At 36.3% G+C, this 12,181-nt stretch overlaps 2 protein-coding genes across 2 annotated transcripts in view; one reads left to right on the top strand and one right to left on the bottom strand.

The window, feature by feature from the left end:
- Nucleotides 1–10,269, bottom strand: part of SLC20A2 (solute carrier family 20 member 2) — a 91,841-nt gene extending 81,572 nt beyond the window's left edge. Inside the window, exons 1-2 of the mRNA XM_023760826.1 lie at nucleotides 7,872–10,269; nucleotides 6,660–6,761 (exon numbers count right to left, since the gene is read on the bottom strand). The gene's annotated coding sequence lies outside the window, so the exon portion shown is untranslated. The remainder of the gene's footprint in view (nucleotides 1–6,659; nucleotides 6,762–7,871) is intronic.
- SMIM19 (small integral membrane protein 19) overlaps nucleotides 1–12,181 on the top strand; it is a 38,106-nt gene that overhangs the window by 11,531 nt on the left and 14,394 nt on the right. The gene's annotated exons all lie outside the window — the stretch shown is intronic.

Raw genomic sequence — 12,181 nt, 5'->3', positions numbered from 1 at the left:
AAAGCCTCTGAGATATTTAATTGATGGGGTGTTTTTCTAGAGAGAAATAGAATCTCTATTTTAATTATCTAGTGAAAACTCAGGAAAATATTTAAAACATTGGCAGTATTCATCACCCTTGAAGTTATAGACAATCAAGTAATCCACTTAATGAGCCATTTTGCATGGTGGAAAGATATACATTAGAATCTCTCTATAGTCTCTGGAGAATTATACCAAAAAAGTACATTTTCAGTAATGCCAAATTAAATTTCTTTGTGAATACAAACTTTGGAAGTTTTTATAACTATCCTTGAATGGAAATATTTCTAAGGTTTGATAATGACAATTGTGATTGTGCTTTGAAAAAAAAGATTAAAAAAAATAAAATATTTACAGATGAAATGATTTAATATCTGGGTACGCTTTAAATTAACATGGTATAGGGGAGTGGGTGGGAGTTTTAAACGAGATTGACCACAAATTGATATAGCTGGGTAATCGGGACATAGAGATTAATTATACTATTTTGTTTTCTTTGGCATATGTTTAAAATTGTCCAACATAAAAAGTTTTGTATTTCCTTACACAGGATATAAAACATACCCATGTAACAAGAAACTGAGATTTATGCAGAAATCCAGATTCTTAAATGCTTCTGCTACTGCATATTCCCATCTCATCTAACATACCAGTTTCTTTTTTCTAAATGCGGGATAGTATATGATTTCTAAGGTTGCTTCCAGCTTTTACTTACTGAGAATGTCTTGTTTTACCGGGTTGAGTTTAAATTCAGCCTGTTCACTGTTTATTGTCACTGAAAAAAAAGGGAGGCAACTATAGTGATAAACACACCACTGTTTCCCATTGATTAAGTGAAAATGCTCACTCCTCAGGAATCCATTTAAGAATCTTTAAGAAAAGTCACATATCACAAAACAAAGTGAGCAGTCCGTTCATACAGCATTTTTCCTGAGTAAACTATCAACATTGCATAAATATATTTTTTGAAGACGACCCATCACATACTGTTTGTAACAATAAAAAATGTGCTAACCAAATTACCCTCTTAATAAGGGATTAGTTAAATATATTATGGCATACTCTTATAATGGAATGCTATGCAGCTATGTAGAAAATGAAAATATTAATCCACAATGCTAGGGGTATAGCAAAGGGACACAGGAGCCAGATCAAATATTAGCTCCTAATGGCTAATATGGCAACAGATACAGCAATAAAGTTGCATTGGATTATAATCCAAAGTATAAATATCCATTAGCCTATAATGATGTAAGTAAATGGGGGAGGATAGCTAAATCTCCCCAGCAGAATTCCAAATAATACATGCAGATACACTGCTTCTGCCCTCAAGGAGGTGGAATGTAACCCCCCTTAGGTGTGAGTTGACTTCCTTCCCAAGAGCACAAGATGGAAAAGAGAGAAAAGAAGAGTAACTTGACAGTAGAGAAACCGGACAAAGGCTACCTCAGCAGGATAGCAAGGTCAACATCAACAGTAAAAAGTCATGCGCCCTTAAAGTTTTAATGTCTTAGTGGTAGAATCACTAGTGATTTTCACCACCCCCCTTTGTATTTTTCTGTATTACCTGGTTTTGTTTTTTCACTAAGTATTGCTTACTTGTAATGATTACTTGTAATATTGAGACCCATTACTTCTATAATCAGTAACAAAGTAATTTTATTTTGGTGGGAAAATTAGGTGTACAGCATAGAATAACAATATGCATTTATAAAACCACTAAATTTTTTCAGGAAGAAATATTTTAAAAGGCAGTATAGAAAAGTGATTTCATAACACCTGGAGTAAAATCCTGGTTTCACCATTTACTATCGGTGTGACCTTGAGCAGTTCAATAATCCCCTTCAATGTCCGCATCTTATAGTGGGGAATATGTAATGTTCCAACAAATCCACTGATCTGCAGAACTGCCTAACATTTATTTACTTATTTATCAATATAAACACATATTACTTACTATATATGGATATATATTATATTAAATATATTTCATAACATCAAATTTTATTAGAAAATTAAATATGTAGTAGCAGAGAGTTCAATGTATGTCAAGAGCCCGACCCTACTGAGGCTTCATAATAGTAACTGTTACTGAGGTCAATAATAATTTAAAAATCCAAGAAAAATGAAACACTATCAGAAAAAAATTAGTTTCTCAAAGAATATAACAAAAAGCAGTGAAAGACAAAGCTCATTCTACATCATCTGCAGCAATTTCCTATCTATGAATGTAAAAGCGATACAAATTAACTCCAGCCATAAAATACAAACTAAACTTATTTAAATCTCTTGATTGTAACTAATGGACTTTAATAAAGAAGTTTTACACAAGACATATATTTTGAACTTTATAAAATTTCTGGCAGGACCTGGCCAGGGTGGCTCAGTGGCTGAGTGTTGACCTATGAACCAGGAGGTCACGGTTCTATGCCTGGGGTTCGGGATTACCGGCTCAATCCCCAGGAGGGAGCATGCAGGAGGCAGCCAATGAATGATTCTCTCATCATTGATGTTTCTATTTTTCCCTTCCTCTCTGAAATCAATAAAAATATTTTTAAAAATTACTTAAAATTCTGGGCTGGGAGTCTATCTTAATACTAATATTTAAAAATTACCCCAAATACAACCCTTATAATACATAAAATCACAATACAATAGACAAGTCTAATCATACTATGAATCAGTGAACTTTTATAACAAAGCCAAACAACCCAGATCAGAAGAATCTGATTCAAGTGAAAAGTTTACCCAACCTAATTTATCTTATAGTCTAGGACAGTGATGGCGAACCTATGACACGTGTGTCAGAGGTGACACGCGAACTCATTTTTTTGGTTGATTTTTCTTTGTTAAATGGCATTTAAATATATAAAATAAATATCAAAAATATAAGTCTTTGTTTTACTATGGTTGCAAATATCAAAAAATTTCTATATGTGACACGGCACCAGAGTTAAGTTAGGGTTTTTCAAAATGCTGACACGCCGAGCTCTAAAGATTCGCCATCACTGGTCTAGAACATAGATCCATATTATAAAGACCTGCTAACTTAGGAAGAAATTAATCAACCATTAATAGTAAATCATTGTGCCAATTTTTCCTACTACATTAGAATTAGAATATGCACACTGTTCAGTTTGGTTCTGTCAAAGGAAATTAATTTAAACACCTTTTATAATATTAAAAACACAGATACAATACAGGAACTAAACTCAGGTTAGTATATACAACCCAGTGTTGGGATTACAACTGTACAAAGGCTGATTTTATAACATACCCCAAAGCTTCTGTATCCAATTAAGTCTTACTCCAACTTTCCTGAATGCAGTCATTACAGAGACCTATTCCAATGTCATTTTTGCTAAACACTTTAGAAGCTTGGGGCACATTTTTTGTCAAATATGTTTAATTGTAGCAAATTTTAAATTCTCTGAGAACAGCTATGATTTATGAGAAGAGACAACTGTTATTGAGAACTACTTCTGGCAAAACAGACCAAGCTAAATAAGCTTCTGGTTTATTTTTTTAAAAAAGGAGGGAATTGACTATAAAGATGTTTAATAAGGTTAGTTTTCTTAAAAACTATACAGGCAAATTTAAAATGGGAATTCCAAGCTTTTGAGAAGCAACAGTATCTAGGTAATAAGAGTATATTCCTATACAATGTTCTCTACTATGTTAGTTCTCTGTAATCTCCGAACAGTCCTGTACTTAGCACATCTACACAAAGTTCTTCTTAGTAGCTTAACTGTGGTTCTGATGTTTTTTACTAGCTGTTCATGAGTTTGAATGTTACAGTACTATTATCAAACCATTAGCCATTCCTTTAGCTTCAACATACCCAATGACTACTATCACAATTAAGGAAGGCCCAGAAGAAAGAATATTCAAAATGATCAACTTCAATTTGTAAGGTTATTATTAAAACTTACTTAGACACTACTACATTATGTGTGTATGGGATCTTCCTTTTTTAAGTTTAATACAGCTATATATCTACTCTCACATTAGTCTACCTCCAGTTCAGACACATTATAGAAAACTAAATTACAGGAAAACACCACATTTATACCATATACAAGGATAAAAGAAAAATATAAGACATAAATCATCAATAGCATAAAATAAAATTTTGCCAAAAAGCTACTTTTTCATTACACAACTACAGAGTCCTAAGGGGCAAGACCATACAATTTATACACTTTCCCACACAAGAAACTAACACAGGCACTTTGAGAATGTTACAGTATAATTACAAAATGACACAGGTTAATATTTAAGGAGAAATCAAGCCTCTCAAAATAAAATAAATATTTATAAGCTTCAGTTTCTGTTATGTTAAACATTAAAGAAAGGTCTTGGAACTTAAAAGGAAATGTAAAAACAAAGATGACCTAGTTAAAAGAATTCCTGATACGTTTTATTCTTTCAAGGGACCTTTTACCTAATAAATGATAAAGACTGTGGTTTGTGGTTTTAGTTTTCTTCCCAGTTCCAGAAATTGACTGATTCCTTTTGTAGTATTTACTTTTCTCTTCCCATCTGTCCCCCAAACCTGCTTTGGATGTCTTTTGTAAAATTTTTCAAGACAGGGAGTGAATTCAGTTCATGAATTGTTGAATAAAGAGTTAAAATGACAGTATCATACAACTATCCTGACTCTCTTTAAAGTAATATTAGTCTTCTAGAATACCGATCTAATTCTTAGAAGCAGAAAACACAGGAAGCTCAGTGTTCCAAGAAAAATTAATAGTAACTGATTCATCCTGGCTACCCAGGAAATACACAGCAAGGATCTTGTTCTATGTAAATACTGACAACAAATCTGTCTAGTAATGCCTACCACCCAAGGATAGGAAAACAGAAAAAGAGCTCATGGAACAAATGCACAATGACTAAAAAGTACAGAAAGAAAACACAATTTGGAGATGAGAAGAAATCAGAGCTAGATGAAACACATGACAGATCAGTGAGCTATCGAGATAGAAGTAGACTGAGGTGGTGGAAGAGAAGAGATCACCACTGACAGGAGATGAGAGTGGAATGTAGGTGGACAGGAAGCAAAGTGGACAGAGGTGAGGGGTAAGACAGGAAGAAGCTAGAAATGACAGGAGCTGAATTACAAAAGACAACAACAAAAGCAGGGAGGTAGCAGACCAGGAAGGAGGCAGGCCAGGGAAATAGAGAGTAGTAAAGAGAATAGAAAGTATTTTCAATGGGAGGCTGAATCATGGAAAAGGCAAGAAGTAGGCAAAATGCAAAAATACCAAACAAGAAATTATGAACAGACAAGAAAAAATGTAAGCAGAAAAGAGTAGAAAGAATTGAAGGGATGAAGTAAAACAGGCGTACTGAAGGAAAAACATATTTTTTAAAAATTGTTTCTGAAATTTCACTTTATTAAATTTTAAAATCTGTTCTTTTGCTTATATTTCTTTGTTGGGTAAAACTTGATACATAAGAATAAAGGTTTCCTCAACTTACAGAGAAGAAAATTTTTTATGTGGTCAACTGACTTAACTGCAAAAAGTAAAAAGAGCTGAAAAATATAAAAATTATCTTAGCTCTAACCAACAAACTAATTTTCATACCAATACATTAATGACCTTAATGACCAAAATGCTACATTTGTTAATCACAAAAGCTTTCTCTGTCTGACTCTGTGCTTATTAGTCAGCATTTGGAGAGATCCCCACTATACAGGAAGTTTGATGGACGTTTAAAACAAGGTTAAAACCATAACGGTTAAGATATGCTATAAATTTTCTGTAAATTTTCACTACCCATTTATCCTAGGTAACTGAAAACAGAACACAGATGAACTGAAAACAGTTCATCCTTCATTTCCACTTAGAAACAGTAAAGAAAACAAACATTAAACAAGAACATAAAAATAGTAAAGAACAACAACTCTGAAAAAGAATGGCAATTGCTCTATTCTTGACCCTTGAAAATAACCTAGGGGAAAGAGCAACCATACCAAAGGTTTATTTGTGGGGATATAATTCTTATTTTTACTCTGAAAAAAACAAGTCAACAGATCTTAAGTCCAAAAAATTGTGCAAAATAAAAGGAGGCACACACAGAGGCTGAGAATAGATAGAGATGAATCTAAAGTCGCAAAGACTGAGACAGAAGCACATCATATGAAGAAGCAATTCATCAACATCCTGCACTTTTAGTAATTATTCAGTGAAAGTCAACTTCTAGAGGCCAACATCCCAATAAATTGCTCCTATTTCTCCTATTATATTTATTAGTTCTCTATCCACACAGAATAAAACTCTGATCTTAAGTAGGTTCCTAACTATAGCAGTAGAGGAAAATAACTCAAATATTATATGCAAAAGCAGATGCGTTAACAAAGATAATTTAAGAAACATGTAAAGAAATATGCTAGCGTCTTGTCACTTATATTTTCAAAACTATCTTCTTTTGGCTGCTCAAAAATCCTAAATGACATGGGGGGTCACTTCTTGAAATCTGCCATGTCTTCAGCTTTTTACCATTCTTCCATGAATATCTTAATGAGTCTCTTGGCCATATAGTCCACTCACAGGCATCTGATATCATTATTTACTTTTAGAAATAGTTGCTGCTCCACAGGATTTAGCAGACATCTTCAAGAAGAAACAAACCTGGTTCTTTGGTCTCTATTGGGGACATGCTGAAACTAGGATTCTCTCTCATACTCAAAGAGAACATGGGAGTCGAATTGTGCTGTTTCCAACGTAAGATGCCTTAAAAACAAACAAAGTTAAAAGTCAACCACATTTTAAAACACAAAACTAAAAAAATCAGTGCAAATTCTCACACATTTCTGGCTTACATTTTAGCTAAGATGAAAAATTAAGTAATTCAAATAAAAAATTTAATCTCTCACTTCAACTTTAAATATACTGTATTTTCCCCAAAATTTAACAGGGTATCTCAGGGTATACAATAAAAATACTTCAAATAATTGAAAGTTCCTAAAATTAACTTAAAAAATCAGTTGAAATTGTAGAGAAATTCTGGTGATTGATATTTGAATTTTACCATGGCCAGGATAGAAGATGGGCTTTGAGAAAACACTATTTCTCTACATTCATATCTTACTTGGAAATGTTATGAACAAGCCTGGGTTATACAGAGCTGTAAAATGGGCTACTAAACTGATGACCTAGAAAATTTCTCCCAGACATGAAATTACATATTATCTGGTGATAACATTTGGTACTACCAAACCAGCTATAGGCAAGTCATCTGACTTTGCCCTGATTTTCTTATCTATAAAATACAGGGCTGGTTCTTACAAGGGCAGGTGGTTTAAAATACAGGTGCTTAAGCCATGCTCCTGGGGTTAGGCGAAAACATGATACTTTTACAATAAAGCCTGGGTCATTCTGACGTATACTCCTACATAGAGAACCACCACCCTAGATCATGTTCGGGATCCAGTTCTACAACCCTAACATCCATAAAATGGGGGTACACATTTCATTAAATTATCCAGCTTGATAGGTTTAAAATATGAATCAGTGAATCCCCTTCCTTGTGAATCCCCTTCCTTTTCCTACCCCCCCCCCCCCCCGCCGCCCCTTAGAGAAGAGCCTGCAATTAAGACTCATATGCCAACTGGATAAAAATTTAAATACAGATTTTAAACCAAATTTTCCAAATTATTTTCTCAGGGATTTAAACAGAACAGGACTGTGGGACAATATTCATAGTTATAAGTTGTTTCTATGACAGGCCATCCCAAAACATGTGCTGATGTTAAAATGACAGCAGCATACATCATTTCTTCATGGACTCAACGTCATGACTTCCTACCCAGCAGGAGTGATCTGTAACACAGAATACTATACCTGCAGAGCGTGTGTCCTCCCTGGCTGCTAACCAGGGTTGTGGCCCATGCTTCATTCAAGGGCACTTGCTCCTCTGATTCCTCAGCTCTGGGTCGGGTGATGTATGTATTCCCCTATCTGTGCAGTCATTTAGAGCCAGTGACTCTGTTGATGCCCAACACCCCCAAAATAATATTGTCAGCTCCCGACAAAGGGATACAAAACTAGGCTTTCAGAGAACACCATTTTTCTTCATCTTGCTGGATTTTGTTTGTGGGCTCTCATCTAATTCCACGTGGCTTCAAAATGACTTCACTCCAGGTTTGTTAACAAATCAATGGCATAATTTTATGGTGGTTTTTTTCCCACCAAAGAAATATAACTTGGTTTGAAGAGGCTTCTTGGCCCCAATAATGTACTCTATTGCCCAAGACAAGCTGAAAAAATGGATCAAGATTTGACACAACAAAGCAAATGGACAGACATGCACAGGAAACCATCAATAACACTCACATTCTGGTAAATTACTACTGCTAGCGTGTAAATCTAGTAAGTGTTTTAAAGAGAAAAACAGTAAGATAGCAAGTGTCTTTAATATTACTTTATTTCACATTAGTTTTCTGACACTAAATAAAGGTCACTGTTCTATGTCCTGATGAATTACTGTTTCAGAATTCCATACCTAAAGAGTTACATTTAATCCTCACTCAGTTCTGAGATTCAAAATTTAGTTTCTCATTTCAAAATACAGTGTCCTCTTAAACCACTTCATTATCAACCTCTGCTCTCTGGAAAATGCAGCATTATTTCTGCAGCTCAGAGTCACAGCAATCTTTTATGCTACCTTGAACTTTTACAGCTGAGAAGGTAGTGTCAACTTTTAGATGTCTCTTCTGTCTTTGGTAAAGTAAAACTCCGCAGAGGAACCACACCAACTCAGAGCTAGACTGCCTGGTTTCATATCCCGTCTCCCTACTTACTACTTGCGTTGTGATATTTGGCAAGTGACCTAATTACCTTGCTGTGCCTCCATTTCCTCATTTGAAAAATGGGATTATAATGAACCTATTTCAAAGAATTGTTGTGAGAGTTAAATAAATTAACATGTAAAGGTGCCTAGGGCAGCATCTGGCACATTTAAAACCCTACATAAATGTTAGCTATTACTTTGTTTTATTTAGCTCCAAATTATCATGCTGTTTCACGTACACAATGTATCATGCTGTACACAATGTTTGCCCAACTAAACTACTACCAACTAAAATAAACAGCTAACATTCAAAGGCTCATCATGGTCTGTGGACTCTGTGGAGAGGGTAAGACGGGTGTGTTCCTACCCCTAATGGTGAGTGGGACCTTCACTAGCGGAAAGAAAAGATTCCAATATATTTTTGTTCTTTTCACAAATATTTACTCAGCACCTTCCACATGCTAGGCTCTGTTCTAGGCTCTGGGCATATGGCAATGAGTGACACAGAGAAGGTCCTTGTACTCTGGAAGCTTAAAGGGCACTCCATGTGAGAGCCAAGTTTTGAAAAAAGGAATCAGAAGGACTTGTCTTCCAATCTGATGAAACACAACATTGCTTAAATGCCTTATAAGCAGGAGCCAATGCTGGCATATGGGTCACTCCAGCTTTCTAACAATGACAGAACATACAGAAATGGCTGCAAAGAAAAATTCAGTAACTTTCCATGTAATATACTCTAAGTATCTTCCATTGGTTATGAAGCACATTAAAGGGATAGTCTCCATATTTCTGGTATATAAATAACATATAACACATACACTCAATCATATTTGAACGGTTTTCATAATAAGAAGCTGTGAAGGTCCAGCTCCTAAATTTTGTCCAAATATATCCTATTTGCTGTATACCCTTGTGCTTTGTTCCCCCCACACCTTTCCCTTCTTTACTTTATCTCCAAGTGGCTGCATACAAATATCAAGTAACTATGAGGAAAGTGCCTGAAGATGCATGTGGTGGCAAGAGTCAGTTAGACACAATGGAGCATTAACTCCAAAACATAACACATGCATCTTTTTCTTCTTACATCCTCCCATTGATGACAACTCTCCACTCATCCCTTCCCCAAACAGAATGCCTTTAGTTAAAGGAACCCTCTTATAAACACTAACTGGCAAAGCATTCTCAATCTTTTCCTCGCCAATGATGGTCCACTAGAATCAGAAGATAGGTAAAGTCCAATATGCTCTAATCACAAATATGACACATTTTCAAATACTTCCCTTATCCTTTCCAGTCTTTTCAACTACTACTACTCTCACAAGATACAAACTGTTAGGTCCCACCATCATTCTCATCATTGTTATCTATGTATATAAAAGCCTACATGACTGTTATGACCTGTCCACCACTCAACCGGTCGACCAGTCACTATGATGAGCACTGACCACCAGGGGGCAGATGCTCAATGCAGGAGCTGCCCCCTGGCTCCCGCAGCCAACCTCCCATGGTCCCTCCCCCGAGCCAGATGCCTCGATCGCCCCATCAGTCCCGATTGGGATTGGGCAAGACGGTCCCCACCCGTGCATGAATTCGTGCGCCGGGCCTCTAGTGTCTACATAAATCATTAGATTGTATCTGTGGAAACACAATCAAAATAAACTTCTTGCTTAAGGAAGTCAAAACTGCTTAATTAAATCCAACCAAAAACTTAATGCAATAAAGTACTGGATTCAACACTGAATATGTTTAAGATATTTCATGACAATCTGAAATATTAGGGAGAACCCCTGCAATGTAGATAATATAACATTCTTAACACTCATATACCCATGAATGTTAGACTTATTAACAAAGCAAAAACCAGCCCACTGTTTTTCATTTCCTTGGTTTGGTATTGGAAAATTACTCTTCCTGTTTCATTGTCATTTGTTAATCCTTAATTAGGAATGTCACTTAGAAACTAAATATGGAAAGAAGCCTTTCGGAAAGGGCCATTACTTTCCCAATGTTTACTTTTTTCCAATGTCCGAGTGACAATGATACATAATGGGAATTTGGATAAATAAAGAGATACAGGGCTTTGGAAACTACTGAATACTCAAATAAATGGACTAATTGCAGTTCTATACAATTTTAAAGCCATCTACCACCTTGAAAAGCACATTAATTTACTCTAGGAGTCATTTTATATTGCCAACACCCTCATTTTACCAAAGCGGAAACAGTAGTAACCAATGTATATATTCCACATTTGGGCACATTCAAATCAAATTCATGTATTCAAATACTTTTGAGCAACCTATGCTTATGCAAAAGTTATCCTGGCAGACTAAATGTGATAAAACATGTAGACCACTTGGCACAGGCCTGGCAAACAATCATTACTCAACATTGCTCATTAATACTGTTTCTAATTTTCCAACTTTTTAGTAACCTACATGGTTGTAAAATTATATGATTATGCATATATATAACATGTATAAGCTAACATGCATTAATACTATACATAAAGCCAGTACGTTAGTGTAAAGTATCGCTATTCATCTAGAGACAAAGTTTAACAGTAGCAAAATGATCCACAAAGCAGCAGAGAACACTTCCTAAGGGGTAGTGTTAAATATTAGCTCTTATCTCTGTTTATCAATTGAGAATACAACCTCTACATGGTCTAGCATGAATTATAATTAGCAGTCAGGTGATCCTAGAGAACTAGCTCAAAATGAATAGTTAAGACCTCAGCGCGTGGACAAGTGACCATTTATTTGCAAGGCTGCTGCACCAACCACTGAAGTCTGCTAACTTCCAAACACTGGAATCCTACAGAAATGCACTGCCTGCCTCAGGCTAGAAAATATATTTTTCAAGTCCCTACAACACACATTTTTAAGAATATCTACAGTGTCACTATCACAGCATCCAGCTTTTCATAGCACTTCAACAGTCTCGGCCACACCTCATTTATGACCATCGGGAAAATGGAAAGATAGTTTGGAGAGCACAGGCTTTCTTATTAAATATTTAGGTAAATATTAAAAGTAACCCTACGCCCTCATTAGGGAAAAGAAAACCTGTGTTTCCCAGCCTCGTCTCGATCCGTGGCACAAAGCACATTCCCCCTCCCACGCCGCGAGTCACACCCGGGGCGCGCCGAGGAGGGGCGGGGAGAGGCAGGGCGCTCCGGGGTAGCGACCTGGCACCGCTCCTTCCCGCCGGCTCTCGCACGCAACCGCTAGGCTAGACCCACGTGGACCTCCCGGGCCGGGGCGCCGAGACCCACGCCCACTGGCAGTCCGGTCGCCCCGGGGGGGGCAATCCCGGGGGGGGGAACCGCAAGTGGTCGGTGGCCGCGGCCCCGGGGACC

The sequence above is a fragment of the Myotis lucifugus genome, unplaced genomic scaffold, assembly GCF_000147115.1.
Source record: "Myotis lucifugus unplaced genomic scaffold, Myoluc2.0 scaffold_194, whole genome shotgun sequence".
Taxonomy (NCBI): Eukaryota; Metazoa; Chordata; class Mammalia; order Chiroptera; family Vespertilionidae; genus Myotis; species Myotis lucifugus.
Note: the sequence above shows the minus strand (reverse complement) of the source record. Positions and strands in the feature narration are given on the sequence as shown.